This window comes from Brachyistius frenatus, unplaced genomic scaffold, assembly GCF_029030835.1.
Source record: "Brachyistius frenatus isolate BFR_SWC_R1_liver_20210118 unplaced genomic scaffold, ASM2903083v1 Contig_16, whole genome shotgun sequence".
Classification (NCBI taxonomy): domain Eukaryota; kingdom Metazoa; phylum Chordata; class Actinopteri; family Embiotocidae; genus Brachyistius; species Brachyistius frenatus.
Genome location: NW_027210615.1, coordinates 1,287,501 through 1,304,337, shown reverse-complemented (window position 1 = coordinate 1,304,337; position 16,837 = coordinate 1,287,501). Strand labels below are relative to the sequence as shown.

The 16,837-nt window shown below is 37.3% G+C and overlaps 1 protein-coding gene across 1 annotated transcript in view; it reads right to left on the bottom strand.

The window, feature by feature from the left end:
• LOC138618401 (hyaluronidase-2) overlaps window positions 1-16,837 on the bottom strand; it is a 69,746-nt gene that overhangs the window by 5,842 nt on the left and 47,067 nt on the right.

Here is a 16,837-nt window from a genome sequence, read left to right as displayed (position 1 = left end):
AAATCATTTTCTATTGTATTATATTGACACATTACATAGAAAAAAAAATCTCTGATTTTCCAGTTTCATATCAGGTCTGAACTGAGCACATGGAAAAATCTATGTTCTTATCTTAGACAAAGTAATTCTCCATATCATTATACTGTATCATCCTATATTCACCTAGTTTCTTGCTAATACCATATGTTAGCTGCCTACAGTTACTGCTGTCGCGAATTAGCCAGTTTCCAAAACTGAAGTACACATTTCTTGCTGTAAATCTAATGTAACTCATCTTTTTGCATTGCATTGAATGCAATGATTTGCAAAACCTGTACACCCATTTTGAAGCTATAACATAGACAACATATCAAATGTTGAAACTAAGAAATTGTATTGTTTCATGAAAAATATGTGTACATTTTGAATTTGATGGCAGCAAAACATTAAAAAAAAAAAAGTTGGGACAGGGGCAACAAAAGGAAAGTTGTGTAATGCTAAAAGAAACACCTGGTTGAACATCTTACAACTAATTAGGTTAACTGGCAACACGTCAGAAACGTGATTGGGTATATTGCTACACATCATATAAAAAGATTCAGAGAATCTGGAGAAATCTCTGCATGCAAGGGAAAAGGCCAAAAATCAATATTGGATGGCCATAATCTTCAGGGCCCTCAGGTGGCAATGCATTAAAATAGACAAAATTCTTTAGTGGAAATCACAGCATGGGCTCAGAAACACTTCTCAAAACCATTGTCTGTGAACACAGTTCATTGCTGCAACCATAAATGCAGGTTATAACTCCAGCATGCAAAGAAGAAATCATATATAAACATGATGCAGAAACACTGCCACCTTCTCTGGGCCCGAGCTCATTCACTGAGGCAAAGTGGAAAACCGTCCAGGGATCTGCCAAATCAAAATTAGAAATTCTTTAAGGAAATAATGGACGCCGCATCCTCCAGGCTAAAGAGGAGAGGGACCACCCAGCTTGTTATCAGTGCACATTTCAGCTTCTTTGACGTATGGTATAGAATTGCTTTAGTACGCATGGCATAGGTAGCTTCTGGGAAGGCATCATTACTACTGGAAAATATACACAGGTTATGGAGAGGCACATGCTGCCACCTAGAAATCTTTTTCAGAGAACGCTTTGCTTATTTTTGCAAAACAATTTCAAACCGCATTCTGCACGTATTACAACAGCATGGCTAGTAGAAGAGTCCGGGTGCTATACTGGCCTACCTGCAGTTCAGACCTGTCACCCACTGAAAACATTTGGCGCTTCATGACATGAAAAATATGACAAAGGAGACTCAAGGTTTTTAGCAACTAAAATCCTATATCAGGCAAAACATTTTTCAAAACACGTTTTACTTTCAAAACTCTAGCAACTGGTCTCCTCAGGTTTCCAAACGTTTACAGAGTAAATCTGGTACATTTTAAATTAATTATGGGTTGATATGATTTGGAAATCATAGAATTATTTTTTTTTAATTTATTTTTTTACATGTTACACAACGTGCCAAGTGTTTTGGAAATGGAGTTGTATTAGAACTGTTTTCACTAACATATGCAGAAGGCTGAGTGAAAAATGAAGCACAGGATACACACACACACACACACACACACACACACACACACACACACACACACACACACACACACACACACACACACACACACACACACAGTAGTGTGAAAGCAATGCTACTTACAGCATCATTTTCCCACAGTGAGCAGTAGAAAATGCTGGTAGGTCAGAGTTTGGTGCTGAAGGGCTAGATTTCAACTTTAACATTTGATATTTACTCATTTCTTTCATCCTTAAATTGATTTATATTATAAAACAACTTCAAGCAGGGCAAAAAAATCTTATTAAGCTATTTTTATTGCACTGTTTATTTCTTGAGTTGTTGAGAGTGAGTGTGAGACACTCACCTGCGTTATGTCTTATCTTCTCCTGGTTAAGAGAGTCATTGTTACATTATAACACTATTTCCTTACAATTAACTCTGAGTCACGCTGTTATTTCCATTCAGAGTGTGACCACTGTGTTACTTGCTGAGTTAATGTGATCATAATGAAGTGCTAAAGTCCGCAGAGAATCATCCGGTCAGTTCAAACAGAGAAAGAAAACTAAGGGCAAAAGCATATTTACTGTAGTACTAAGCACACTCCATTGTTTTAGATTTCAAAGTGACAAATTCTACTTTTTATTCCACAACATATACACAGAAGCTGTAGTTTATTAATATGTTCGCATTTTCCATTTAATAGCTTCATAAAATATGACACACTTTTGAGGTATGAAAACAATTAGAGTAAAACAGTACTGGCCACTGGGTAACAATTTAATTCAAGCAGATGCAGCAATCTGACAAACCTCCACTTTGAAGATAAATGCTGCTTAGTTAAGTGATTATGGATGACATACAAATGCACTGATACAAGTACAGACAGAGCTGAGTGTTTACTCAGGAATAGTGAACTAAAATGCCTCGGTATTCTTTGATATGAAACATTTCTGAAGAAAAGATGGGGTGAACTTCATCTCCTATGGCTTCTGGTTAAATTTGAAGAAATCACACACCGGAAAATCTTTTGACAATCTTAAAAAAAAAAAAATCCCAGCGGGAAAGTTTGGCAGTTTTTTTGTGTTGGCTTTATTATGATTTGGCTTGTTACTCTATTGCCACATAAATAAAATATAGCAGTATAAAAAGAAGAAGTGTTATTTGAAATAAAAGTTCTGCTCTTGTAAAAGACAAGCACACGAGGAAGCCTTTTTGTAACAGGAGAGTAGTTGTCATTGTTGGGCCTGATTAGGGAAACATTCGGCCACCTGGGAGGGATTCACACTGTTGTACCACAGTTGCACTGAAGGACTGTGCTCTTGTTCAGCAGGCAGCACAAGAAATGTGATAATGAGTATTGGAAACAGCACTAAATGTAACTCTTTTTAAATGATGTGTGGCTCTTTTGTGTAGGCGGTACAACTGAAGATGGTGGGTGATGGAAGACTGTGCATGGCTAAAAAAAAAAATCACTGCAGCAGTAGTGGAATACTTTGTTCAAATTAGAAAAGTTCTTAAAAGAAACCACAGCGTCATTAACTGCGAACTTTCATCATCATCAAAGGCTTATTTTACCAGCAGATCAAAAATGGACTGTATTTAGAGCGTGAAGTCTTGTAACTTTATGCAACCTATGACACCTAAACACAAAACCTGCTGCACCCATTTGTTCAGACACAACTCTACAGATATCTACAGTTATGGTATCTTAGTGTTTCGTAAGATGTCAAAGAAAAAGGTAGGTCTCTTCAGTTTTTTGGGATTATCACTCGCTGTTTTGGAACCAACAAATTTGAGAGGCTTTGGAGGAATGTAAACAGGAAGTGTAATGGTGGCTTGGAATCTGTCATTTTTTCTGTGTGAAGTCAAGCTGCGGCCAGACGCATTATGTTTCCACGGCGTTCTCGTAATTGCGATTACTCAAAAAGAATCGAGAATTTCTTCAAATTTGGCACAAACATTCACTTGGACTCAATGATGAGCTGATTCAATTTTGGGGGTCAAAGGTCACTGTGATTCCATGTCCGTCCCATTCTTGTGAACGCAATGTGCAAAGATTTTTTTTTCAAGTGTGGTACAAATGTTTACTTGGTCCAAAAGATGAACTGATTATAATGATGTAGTCAAAGATGTTTCTTCAAATCTGGCACAAACTGTTACTTGGACTCAAGGATGAACTGATTAGATTTTGATGGTCAAAGGTCATTGTGACCTCACAAACATGTTTGTGGCAAAACCTCAAGAATTCACTCACTATTGTGAACATTGTTTAAATAAATATCTCTGAAAATAAAATGAAGTGATTACATTTTATATCCTAAAGGTCAAAGATCAACTTCACTGTGACATTTTAATGTTCTGCAAAAACCTTTTTGGCCATTATTAAACACCATAACTCAGGAACAGAAGTGGTAAATTATGACCATTTCTCATTTGGTCGGATACTGAATTGGTGACACTAATCTTGGGTGTCCACCTTTAAACTGTGCAGACAGTTTAGATCTTGAAGATGTGTGTGAAGCATCAACTTCTTCGAATTTGTAGCTTCTTTGAAGCAACATCCATATTTGAAGCAATGTCTACTGTCATGGCTACACCTTCATGTTTTATCAGAATCAGCTTTTTTTCGTTCTTTTAATGTCTTTACTACATATAAATTATATGAGTCTGGATAGATAACTGCAGCTTGACTGGTTGGTGCAGGCAGAAAACCACAAACAGGGTCATTCTAGTTTTAGCCACTATTTGTTGACAGTTTTGCAAACTGGCCCCAGTGAGAGTATGTGGAATTAGCCATTAGCAGATAATATTTGCATTCTACCCATCGATGTACAGATAACTATTATTACATGACTGTATTACTGAAGAAAACGTAACAGTATGATTAATTTTGGCCTCGTCCTCAAGTTCTAATGAAGGTCTTTTTTCTTGTTTTCTATGAGGATTCACGCATGTTTAGTCATGCATGAATTGTGTATTGGTGTGTTTACATTTGACGTGAACTGTGACCCCAGATGTGTTCACAATGTAAATATAAAATATTGTTTTTTAATTCAAAGAAAGTTTCTTGTCAAACTGTTTATTTAATGGGTAACATGCAGAGATATTTCACAGTGACTTTTCATTGTCTTTTTGGACGTTATCACTGGACCTCTGCACTGGTGGTAGTAGCTGTGTGTCTTATTATTATTATTATTTGGACACATTATCTGTGTATCATTATGTAAGAAATGAGCTGTACCCATTGTTTTAAAACCTCTAGTTTGGATTTTCCAGTGATCTGGACTCTTCCAGGAGGATGAGGAAAACATATGCCCTGTAAGGTGTTTTAATGGCAGCAGTAGAGAGCATTGTTCATCATTTAGCGACGAAATATCCCACTGGTGTTCAGTTGGGTTGAGATCGGGTGACGGATTCCATATCACCATTTTTTTTTTACATTCATCAAAACATTTGATGAACCCTTTTACTCTATTTAGAATCATCTGTGCTTATATGTTTTGTCTCTTAATTAATTTGTCCCTGCTTTCCCTTTCATTACATATTTTAAAAAGATGACAGTCACATTTAGCTCCACTGCATTGCACTGTCCCATTCCTCTGGTGTTAACAAAGGGCTGCAGCATTTATATTGCTTTCCAACTTATTTTCATTCAGGGACTTGGCACATTTTGGTGCAAAAGGTTTGTAAATTGCTTGTTAGCGCTGGCAACTCTAGTCAGGAGCACAGACGGCTGCATGCTCTCTAACAAGCCATTAAAAAGGGAAATGTTCCGCTATGTGAGGAGTGTCTGCTGGAGACAAAGTACAGTTCTAAATGCCACGAGATTCCTGTAACATTTAATTTTCTACTTGCAAATAAATATACAGGGAGGCATCATCAGCCCCCGTTTTCTTTCACCGAGGCCTGGCACATCTGCACAGGTGTAATTTTTGATTAGTTCATTAGGTGGGTGGAGCCATGCTTGAAATAAGATGATGTCACCGATAAGAAATGTGAGCTGAACAAAACAGGTGTGAGTCACACTTGAATAATTACTAACTATTCTTACTGCTATGATAAAAACTATTTCCCTCCATTTATTTGATTTAGATCTTGTTTTGCTTCTTTTGCGCTCGTTATAAAACTCAACATTAAAAATAATGTAGCCGTCTTGAGCACTTTAATGAGTTTTTATCTCCAAGCCTTTAAACTAAAAGTCTTAACACTTAACAGCATCTAATAGACTGATTACACCACAGCTTCAGGGATGGAGATTAATTTTAATAGTCCCTGTGAAATGTGTTTAGATACCTGTTAGATTTAATTTTAATATTTAATACTAACCAGGATGTATTCTGAATTTTAAACAAGTTCATGTTTATCAATTTAATAAAAGTGTCACATTGATAATAGAGTCCAGTACCTTACTGAGCACTTTTATTTCCAAATTTAAATTTACAGTAATCCATCAGATTGGCTTCTCAGTATAGGACAGGATTCAAGCATTTAACTAATTGACAGAAGCTGAATAAGCCTCCAGATCACCAACATTGTAAGCCACTAATTCCAAGCAGGTCGGAGGTGACATGCACAGTGCCTTGCAGATGTCTCTTGTTTCGTTTAAAAAGAAATTTGCGAAAACATGAGGGCATGGTGCCTTTGTTTGATTAATTTATTTATTTAATGTCTGGAGAACATGAAATGAACTGACTTACTGTTGTGTTTCCATATTTTACATTCTTTCGAAGGAGAGATTTTAAGTTTCAGTTTTAAGTTAAGAATGAGTAAAGAATACAATTTTCCGAAAATTTAAGAAACGTTACTTAAAATAATGAAAAAGTTCAGTATTATCAAGAAATTGCTACAAAGCTGGAATTACAGCTGGCAAGTCCTCTGAAATCATATAGTGTGTATGGAGGGCGTCAATAAAATATTTATTTGTAAGTTCAAGGGAATACAACTATCAAGGCTTTATGCGAAGTGAAGTTATTTATATTGTCATTTTTATTATCTTACCCAAGGAAGAAGGGTTTTATAGATTGTTTTTAAATATTTGGCTGTAAAATAACATTTCACCGTTCTTCCATCTTGTTGTCGTTGTTATTACAGTGTAATCACAAGGTATGCCCAAATTTAATCTACATTTCTTTAATATTTGCCTTTTCCTATTTTTTAGTTTAAACGCTACACTTGGATAGACTTTTTTATGACATAGCTGCTGTTAAATAACAGCTTAGTCTGCTGGTACCATGTTTATATCTTGTAATTATGTATTATCCAAGTGTCCGCCCCCCCCTCTCAACCACAGTTTTTACCCTCTTGTTTCTTGTACTTCTTCAGTTCTAACTAAAGTCACCCAATAAGCATTCCCTTAAAAACCTGTGTATAAAACATACTCACATAATATAAATAGTTAAAGTGGTTTTAAAACATTGTCCGGTGAAATATGAAAAGCATTTGCGTGAAGTCCTGTTTGATGTGAGTGTTCTCTAGAGTTAATCAGGTGTTTTACTGTAATTGTCTCCAACCATTGCCAGACAATCACACATTTGAATTTCAAATTATTAGAACTATCACCTGCTTCCTCACAGGTGTCATGAATCTGCTCTCGAGCTGTTGCCTTTTTTTTTATTCCAATAGCTGTAATCCCATCATACAGTATGTAATCCCTCACTTACTGCTAGTAGTGAGTGGTAAACGTGATAACTGGCTAATCTGTTCAGACTAAGCCTCCGGTCTGTGTTTACTCTTCCGTCTGGGCACAGGATGATCCCGAGCCCACCGCCTCCGCTGCTCAAAGCAAAGAAAGACACCTCAACCTTAATTCTCACATAGGATTGAGTCGACAAGTGTGTCAGCCTATTTTTTTTACACAATGAAATCAATTAGTGAAAGAATATATGGAATAAATCCTCTTTTAGGTTGTTGTTAATCTTTTAATCATTAATTAAATATTTTAATTAAATGTATCAATAGTTCATTTCGTTATGAGCTGCTTCAGCCAAGAAGGATTTCATGAATCTATAAACCCTACATTTGTGATGTTTTTCTAATGTGTTCATCTCACAGTTCATTTGTCTGCTCCTCTGCCATCAAAGCCGCCATGCTGTGCAAATTAAACATGGAAATCTGTTGTTTTAACCTGCTGGGACTTTGATTTGATCTTGTCATCATCAAATGATGTTGGAAAAAAATCGGATTTTGAACTCGAGCAGAAAAATATCCATTACTTCAAGACAACTTTGATCTCCAGTTCTTGTTTTAAATATCCAGCAGCAGCTGGAGGCCGTTAACTCAAAGCTGCACTGTCTTCTGTCTTTGAGGCTGACTACCAAAGTGACAACAGTATAGAGCTACAGGTTTTCTTCTGTTTTGTGTGCAATGAAGTTTGTATATGAGGAAACCTAGCTCTGCTTTTATTCCGAACATTTCAGGAGTAGACTTAGTGGTAAGCTGTCAAGTATTCTTTTCACGTGTAGCCTTCAAGGAGTAAATTCATGTGGAATTAAGATGTTGTTTTACCCTCCATTGTTCTGTGGCTGCACTGTTTGTGCCGTTCTAGGGCGCCGTTACTCATTGAAGCAAGAGGAAACACTGGAATAAGCCGATGATGATGTGAAATCAGCTGAGATTAGGAAGATAAATGCGTCACTCCAACCTGATTCCCAGAAAAGAACTATTACAGCTACTCTACAATGGGTGACTGTTTAACATACGGTCTGAGGGTTTAAGGGTTCAGGTTAGAGTCACAGAACATCTGATCATAGAGAAGTATATTCACAGCCCAGAATACACTTTCCTCAATTGCTCTTTTAGCAACTGTCTGGATTGAATGTTTCATTTAATATTGTCTGAGAAAGCTGCTGCTGCGGGTTTGTTTGGTTTTTTGCCTGTTTGTTTTTTTCAGCCTCAGTGATGAGAAGCAGCAGTCAATCTGAGCAGTGTGTCTAGATTGATATGTGCGTCTTGATTGAAGTGTCAGACAGTTTGGATTCAGTTGGGAAGGTGACGGTTTCCTATTTTTGCTCAGAACGTGTTTGGGTGGTATCCTGGTATCCAGGTGGTTAAGACCATACTGCTTCAGCAAACGCAACTTTCCTGGTTCAGTTTGTTGCATGTCATTTCTCTCTCTCGCTTTATTTTCTCTTATTGTATACTGTGAATGAAAGCCTGCAGTGACTGATAGTAAAACAACTGGAAGGATCCAAAACATTAGTGTTCCCAGTTTCACTCTCTGAAACTAAATTTTTACTCCATAAATGATGACAGTGTGAGTCCATTCAGCACTTGTCAGAACACCATTAGGTCATAATTCCCTTTTGTCTCATTTTGCTTTCATAAACTTTGACTTTTAAACCCCTTAAAACTCTCCAAGCCAAAGGCACTAAAATTTCTGCCGCAGTATTTTGAGCAGCATTCGCCCACTCTGGATTGAATTATACATCGTTTGAAACAAAACCTCATGATTCAATTGACCATTTGAAGATACCAACATTACAGCAGTAACAGTTCCTTATTTTGTAAAAACAGTGAGTACAAAGTTAAATGCTAATTTCTTACCTTGTCTGTCATCTATAGAGCCATATACTGTTGAATCAATATGTGTAAAAGGGTGAGTGTTAAGAGCTTAATGGTCCACAGAGATGGAAACCTAATTATTTTTAGGTAACCTCCTGATCTTTCCATAAAGAACAAATAATTTAATATCACACTGTGTATAAACTATATCAAGTAAATACAATTTTTGATCAATAGCCCTATTTATTGTAATCATTAAACTGTAAACTCTCAGCTGTAGTTCTGGTTTTGGTGACATATTGTGAGGCAATTAAAGATACAACGGCTTAGTAGTAGTGTGCGGTTCCAATAATATTTTGATCTTGTTCAATAAAACACCACAAACTACAATCAAACCATTTCTGACCTCAGAAAAAACACAACAGAAAATTCGCACTTAAACACATGTATAAATGATAATCAGCTGTAAGGACATATTAAATATTCATTAATGTACAGTATTCAGCAACAAGTAAAACCTCAACATATTTTATTTTATTACTGCTGTTTTGCTGTATTGCAATTTAGTGTCTGTTTATACAATAGCATCCACTTCTGGGTTTCTACAGGTGGAGTTACAATTGTCCACAAAAACATTAATGCGTACACCCACATTATAGTGACTTAAAAAACACATTAATTAATATTCATAAACTCCTTATACATGCTAAAAAGTCTCATTCACATAGGTGTTATTTACTGTCGGGGTACTGGAATACAGGTATTTCTTGTGGTAATAGTGCAACTGTATCTACATTTCTTCAAGTTTTTACTTGTTTTACATATCAAAATGTTTTGTGCATATCAGCCAACGTACCGCAGAACTAATTCAACTAGACTGGTAACGGGTCTCTCAGGTCTGCAGTTGTTTTGAAATCCTAGACTCAGTTTCAAAGTAGATGTTGATCTTTTTTTTGATTATGAAATATATGCAAAGGTTTTATGGCATAGAACTGCTGGTACTTGCAGGAAATCATAAAGTTAAAATTTGTTTAAATATAATGTAATAACATTTCTGAAGAAAAATAATGTAGTCAAAATGTTGACGTTAAAACGTATTACAACTTTTTTTCTTTAATATAAACAACTCTGTTACCTGCAATGTTTTACATGCTTAAATTGTCACCCCGATTTTTTAAGACTATAGATTTTATTGGAACTACTGGAGTTCTGATAATGTTCCTCTTCAGTGGGAAGAGTTTAAAAAGTAGTAAATGATTCTATATTTTCCGACTTACCCATTTTTGGATTCTAAGTATAAGTTGTTGAAATCAATCAACAGTCAACCGATTTTATTGGGTGCAATTTTCTACCAAACATACAACAAATGTAATTTTTTTCTGCAGCCCATTTAAACAGAACTTTTGTTGTTGTATGGAACAAACACTGCGTATTGACTGAGGAGACTGATGTGCAAGTTGGTGAGAAGGCAAACGTTGATTCTGTTTAGTTAACATAAGTATCTTATGTACATAATGTAATGTATTTAAATCATGGAACGTACGTTAAGTTACTTACTTGCGCAAAATTACTTATTTCAACCCAAACCAGGATCTTTCCCTTAGCCAACTAGTTTTGGTGGCAAACTCTATGCAAGCTGTGAGTTTGTAAAATTGAACCCGAACCGTGATCTTCTCCTAAACCTAACCACATTGTCTTTGGTGCCGAGGCAAAACGTGACCCTGACACTGTATCGGCTAGTGGTCTGATGGGTGTATTACACACTCATGCGTGCTTTTGGGTCGCAGAATCAGTGGATGATGACCTGAAATGAAATGGTGTTTTGCTCAGATTGAGGCTCGTCCCCAGCCAAATGTCATGAATACAACAGAACAACACCACAGGAATCTGTGTTGTCGTGTATTGTGCGTATGTGTTTTATTTGGACACATACATTAAATATATGACACATACAATCATTTATGTGCCCAGTTAAAACACAAATTGCATAGAATTTGGGGATTTCATCCTCTACAAAACATAATATCATAAAAAGATTTATATAATGCAGAGAAATCATTGTACGCACTGGAAAAGCCAAAAACCACAGCCATAACCTAAAATCACATTTTTCACACTTTTCTAAATATACAGTAATTGTCTTTATTTAATTCATTGGCTTCTTTACTTAAATGTACTTTTTGGTCAAGAATTTTGAACAAATGCAAAAATTTACTATTTCTGGACCAAGTCAAGACAAGTCTAACTTACCAAGGCCAATGTTGTTCCTATATTTAGTCCTCTCAGTCTGGATAACGTCTAAGCTTCTGCTCCTGGTACTGAAATGTTGTATCCCTCTGTCTTCAGTTTTATTCTTCACTCCAGATAGAAAAACCAAAGAATCCTGCTGGATTTGCGAGAGCATGGATAAGCTGTGCATGTATAACATGCAATGGAAAGAAGCCCAACATCCGGAAGAGAGAGATAGAGGAAGCGAGGGAGGAAGCGAGGGAGATAAAGAGACAGAAATAGACAAGAGAATTAAAAAGAGAGGTAAAAGGTATCACGAAAGAAAAAGAGAGTGAAAAACAAAAAAGAAGAATAAGAAAAAAAGTACAAAAGGAAGCCAAAGAGGGGTAGAGGAGGCATTGTAGGTCTGTCCAGGAGATAGAAAGATGCTTGGGCAGGAGTGTTTGTGTGTGTATGTGTGAAAACTCTCCTTTACAGCCAAGATAAGCTTCCTTACTGACAGAAGGTCAGTGTCGACCACGCCAACTCATATGACCAACGACACTGACCATAATCCCATAATCCTGGCTCTTACCACTGCTGCTGCTGGCTAAACAAACAGCCTAGTTGTTGAGGATCACACCTGTCTTCCTCCCACGTCTTCATCTTTTGCATACCTCATTTCTCTCTCCTTCAGGTCGCCTACCTCCCATAACCTCATCTCTGTACCCTCTCAGTTATCTGTAATTTTTTACTTTTATTTAACTTCCCTATACGTCCTCTTCTTCATCCTCCCCCTCCAGCTACTTTCCTTCTTCCCAAATCCCCTCCTCCCTAATCTTGTTTCCTCCACAATTGACTCTCTTTTGGTCAGGTCTGATCTTTCTTTCAAGTATTCAGCAGTGACAAAAAAAAAACAATATCAGCATTGTTTGTATTTGTGGGACGCAGCATCTCACTGTTTTATTCTCATGTACATGTCTTTTCTTTTTACTCTGTCTCCTTTTTCTTTTCCCATATTTTGTTTTTTTTGAGTACTTAAATGGTAAATGGTCTGTACTTGTATAGCGCTTTATCACCTTTCGGTCTCAAAGCACTTTAACATGTTTTTTCCATTCACACACTAATGAGACAGATCACCATGCAGAGTGCTGCCATCAGGAGCACATTCACACACCGATGGTACTCCATCGGGAGCAACTTAGGGTTCAGTGTCTTGCTCAAGGACACTTAGGCATGTGGACAGGAGGAGTTGGGGATTGAACCACTAACCATCTGATTAGTGTGCAACCCACTCTACCATCTGAGCCACAGCCTCCTTTTACTTAAGATGGGCAGTAATGCACAACCCTGTTACCAAATAAGCTGGGACACTGTAAAAAGTTAAATAAAAAAAAGAATGAGAAATGTTATTTAATAAAAAAAAAAATATGTGCTCATTTTGAATTTGATGGCAGCAATACATTTCAAAAAAGTTGGGATAGGATATAAAAAAAAAAAATGACTGGAGAAGTTGTGTAACGCTAAAAGAAACACCTGGTGGAACATCTTGCAACTAATTTGGTTAACTGGCAACAGATCAGTAGCATGACTGGATATAAAAAGAGAACAAAGAGCATCCCAGAGAGGTCGCTCAGCAGTGAAGATGCAAGAGGTTCACCATTTTGTGAAAGACAGATGGGCAAGTAGTGCAACAATTTAAGAATAATGTTCCTCAACGTGAAATTGTATAGAGTTTAGGGATTTCATCATTTATGGTCCATGATGTCATAAAAAGATCCAGAAAATCTGGAGAAAGCTTTGTACCCAAGAGAAAGCCAATTTTGGATGGCTGTGATCTTTGGGCCCTTATAAGTGTCACTGCATTAAAAACAGACACAAATCTGTAGTGAAAATCATTGCATGGGCTGTTCCAGGAACACTTCCAGAAATCGTGAACACAGTTCATTGCTGCATCCACAAATGCTGGTTGAAACTCTACCACGCAAAGAACAAACCAGATATAAACATGATAAAGAGACACCGCCGCCTTCTCTGGGCCCGATCTCATTTAAGATTAACTGAAGCAAAGTGGAAAACTGTCCTGTGGTCTGACCGGTCTCCTCAGTTACCATTCACGTTTACAGAGTGTTTAAAATTCATCAAATTCAAAGTGAGCATATATTTTTGATGAAACAATAACAGTTCTTAGTTTTAACATTTGATACACTGACTTTGGTCTGTTGTCAATTAAATATGGGTTTACATGAGTTGCAAATGATTTCTATCAGCGTCCAAACTTATTTAAAACAGGGTTGTATTCATCTACTAAACTCTGTTTTTTTAGCACATTGTATTCCTTGACCAATACGGAGAAAGTACTCCCTGCTCATTTATAATTGGACAATACTTGTGGTTAGAATGACAGAAAAATATTTTATCAAAAGTATTTTATTGCTGACAAAAACAAGGTGTCCCACCATTCTTTTACAAGTTATCATTGTCTGCTGTCTTGCATGTAGCCTTCAGTAACTCAGCATAAAGCATGCTACAGTGTTCATGGTGGACTGTGGGTTATATTTGTGTTGGTGACTGATTATACGCACACAAAATAGAGAAAAATGCAGCCCCATCATGTCTGGCTTTAGTACAAAAAAAAAAAAATCACGTGTTTATATTCTCCAATTGTCCACACCTGTTTCTGCCTATATTCTGCTCCTCAGTACATTATCTTTCTCTTCATTGGTTTTGTCTTTTTTTTCATTCTGCCTCTTATATTTCCATCCCAGCTCCATATTTAGGCTCCATACTTTTCACATTCCATCTCTCTCTTTTAAGTTGCCTGTCATTTTTTCCATTAGAGCTGTCGCTGCACACAATAGCTAATAACCTGGTCAAAGAATAACACCTGTGCTCTGTGTGCTTTCTCTATAAATTCACCCTTTTTCTTTTATCTCCATCTCCTCACTGCTGGTCTTTTCTATTGTCACAGCTTCTGTTGCTCTGGATGCTGTATGAAGCATGTTAATTCAAATTAATCATTCTCATTATATCTGCTGCAATCTTTCACAAGATGTTAGTGGCGTCATCTCGTCCCTCTCATCCTAGTTTTCTTCTGTCTTTGTTCAGTTGTTTTGAATAAGAGTTGGTAGCCTTTAACGTTAGATCATTTGCATTCTTGCCACGTGATCTAATGTGAAAATGGAAGTAGTGGATTAGCAATGAATTGGGAAAATCTTTCACTGTAATGTCCGGAACACATCAATTAGGATACAGTTAATGAATTCAAAATGCAGGCCTTTTTTTATTATGGGCATAAAACATGCATTTCAACAATAATTTAACTGATTTATTTTGACCTAAAAGATGTATTGAATCTTTTATATATCCTTTCCTTTTACATTCCCTGTGCATGCTGTTTGTAAATGTATACTTTTGTGGAGTTCAGTGAATGGCTCACAGTCATACATAGCTGCTCTTACATGTTACAGCCTCTTTTTTTTTTTTTATTCCCGCTGAGGCTTTTTGCACTAAAAATACTCACATCGCACCGCAGGGAGTTCAGGATAAAAGCATCCAGCACATGCCATACTGTGTCTCTTTATGCCACTTGCTGTGTGCTTGTGCCTTTTCCAGTCCTCCTATTGTTGTAGATGCTGCGTGTCTTCTGCAGGCATCTGCAGCTTTGAAAATGCATGTATTTTTTTTTTTTTATGCCAGATGTATCCAATCAATCTCAATGCTTACATCTGTGCATTTGGTTTGTTTGCAGTTCTATCTGTTGACCAAGGTTTGAGTGTAAATGCTATTCTATAGAAAGACCTTGCCAAAAACACACTCCAACAAATTTTAGCCGATTCCTCCGTACACAGCAGCTTTAACTCTGAGATGGGGGTGAGTTTGCTCACATGAACTGCTCTCTTCAGGACCTTCCACAACATTGGATTAAGGTTTGTCTTGGCCATTCTGAAATATGACGTCTATTCCTCCTTATCCATTCTTTGGTAGAACGACTTTGGGTCGATGTCTGTATGACCCACTTTCTCTTGAGCTTCTGTTCACTGACAGCAATGTTGTTATTGCAGAGCAGTGGCTTTTTCCTTGTAACCCTGCCGTCCACATGTTCGTTGTTCAGTTTTCTCCTGATTGTGGACTCATGAATGTTAACATGAGCTGGTGGTGGAGAAGCCGTTAGTTGCCCAGAGGTTTCCCTAGGCTTCTTTGGGACCTTGCAGACTATTGCTCATCTTGCTCTTGGAGTGACGTTCATAGGTCGCCCAGTCTGGTGGAGGGTAACAATCTGACTCGATTGGTGGAGTACACATTTTTCAGAGATGTTTTTTTGACCATTTCCAGGATGATAAGCATCAGCAAGACTTTTTCAGAGGTTCTTAGAAATCTATTTATAACCTGCCATAATACACTTCCACTAACGTGCTGTCAAGCTCAGACTTTGATAAATCCCTGTTCTTTAAATGAAGCAAGGTGCCTACTGACAACTGATTATCACTCCATGGACTGAAAATACCTTAATTTAATGGAACCTACAAATTAGTTGCTAATCCTAAAGGTCCACATCTATTCGCCTCACAGATGCATAATATTGGACCATTTTCTTGACAATGCCAATGTGTAATATTTCTTTCCTATTTGTTTAATTGGCTTCTCTTAATCTACTTTTAGGACTTTTGTGAAACAACAATGATGATTTAGGTGATATTTATGCAGTTAAAATCAAAAATTCAGTTTCAGTGGTACTTAAAAATGTCAGACTTAAGCAGCACCCCTGACATGTGCAACTCCCCCTGCATTTATGTGAGCGTGCTCACATATGATTCTACTGTGTAGTCGGCAGTATGTGTGAATATATCGTATGTCCATGACTGAAAACATAGCAAGTCTTTGTGTTTTTATACTCTGTGTCATTTAGTGGCTTTTATATCGCGGCAGTGTTTTTTGTCTGATTCTGTCGAGTCGATTGCACGTGTCCCCGTCTTGGTGCTGGTCTGGCTGCACGTCTGTTGCGGGTCGAGGTAATTTTCCTTGTACGGCATGTTACCCGTGTCATGTTGGCGTGAGGAGGTCGTCTGCTCTTGTCAAGGTGGAGCAGACGGCACATTCGAAGAGCACGGATTTACAAAGGTCGCCAACAATACTTTCAGGTTAAGCACACGTGGACCACCGTAGACACACATACACACCAATGAGCCAGTCAGATTATATGTATTCAATACCCTCTGGTGATCCGCTTTGCTGTGAGGCAGTGTTACCCTGGGAACAGAGCAGCAAGAGGAGGAAGATGATGATGGTGATCTCAAAAGCTGGTGTATTCGGCTAGAAATAGTACGCTGTGGGAGCAGATAAGGGGAGACAGATAAGAGGGGAAGTGACAGATAAGGAGCTAGAAGGCATAGAAAAGATAGGATGTGGATTTGCACAGGGATTTCTAACAAGTAAATCAATTCACACATTGCTGAATGATGACAGTTTGTTATTCCGATTATTACTATTTAATTGTAAAATGTAGACTGTTTAGATTCCTCAGTTGGTGCTGCTGAGCTGCAACGTGCTCGCCAAATAAATTTTTATAC